Consider the following 530-nt stretch of genomic DNA (forward strand, 5'->3'; position numbering starts at 1 on the left):
AAAAAATCATAAAGTTTCTTCTACCAAAAGGTGCCATGTGTATCTACCAAATATAATAAAATGAGATTGCAAATGGCCTAAAAGGAAAACCCATTTAGCCGTGATGGTAATTCTCCAAAGTGAATAAAATGAATTTGCTTGCAATGTGATACGTGCCTCCTTCTTCCAGCACAAAAACCGAGTGCCACTTTAATTAATCACCAAAATTCAATTCCCTTTGCCGTGAAAAAAAAAATATAGCAAGTGTACCTTGCTGCTGGATATAGCATCAATGCTGAAGGAATAAGGCACCAGACCCCACAACCATTCAAACACTGCACCCAATGCCTCTTTCATTNTGTAAATTAGCTACACTAGTAACTCCCAANCGTCCCATCAAATTCTTTTCCTTGTAAGATAAATGAAGACCAAAACTTGTAAATGGTATTGAAGCACCGAACCCCACACTTCATTCTCATTCAGCAGGAACCGTAAAACACCATCATCAATCAACTTTTCAATTCATTAAATGCATGAATAAAAAGCTGAGT

Source organism: Vigna radiata, unplaced genomic scaffold (genome assembly GCF_000741045.1).
Source record: "Vigna radiata var. radiata cultivar VC1973A unplaced genomic scaffold, Vradiata_ver6 scaffold_466, whole genome shotgun sequence".
Taxonomy (NCBI): Eukaryota; Viridiplantae; Streptophyta; class Magnoliopsida; order Fabales; family Fabaceae; genus Vigna; species Vigna radiata.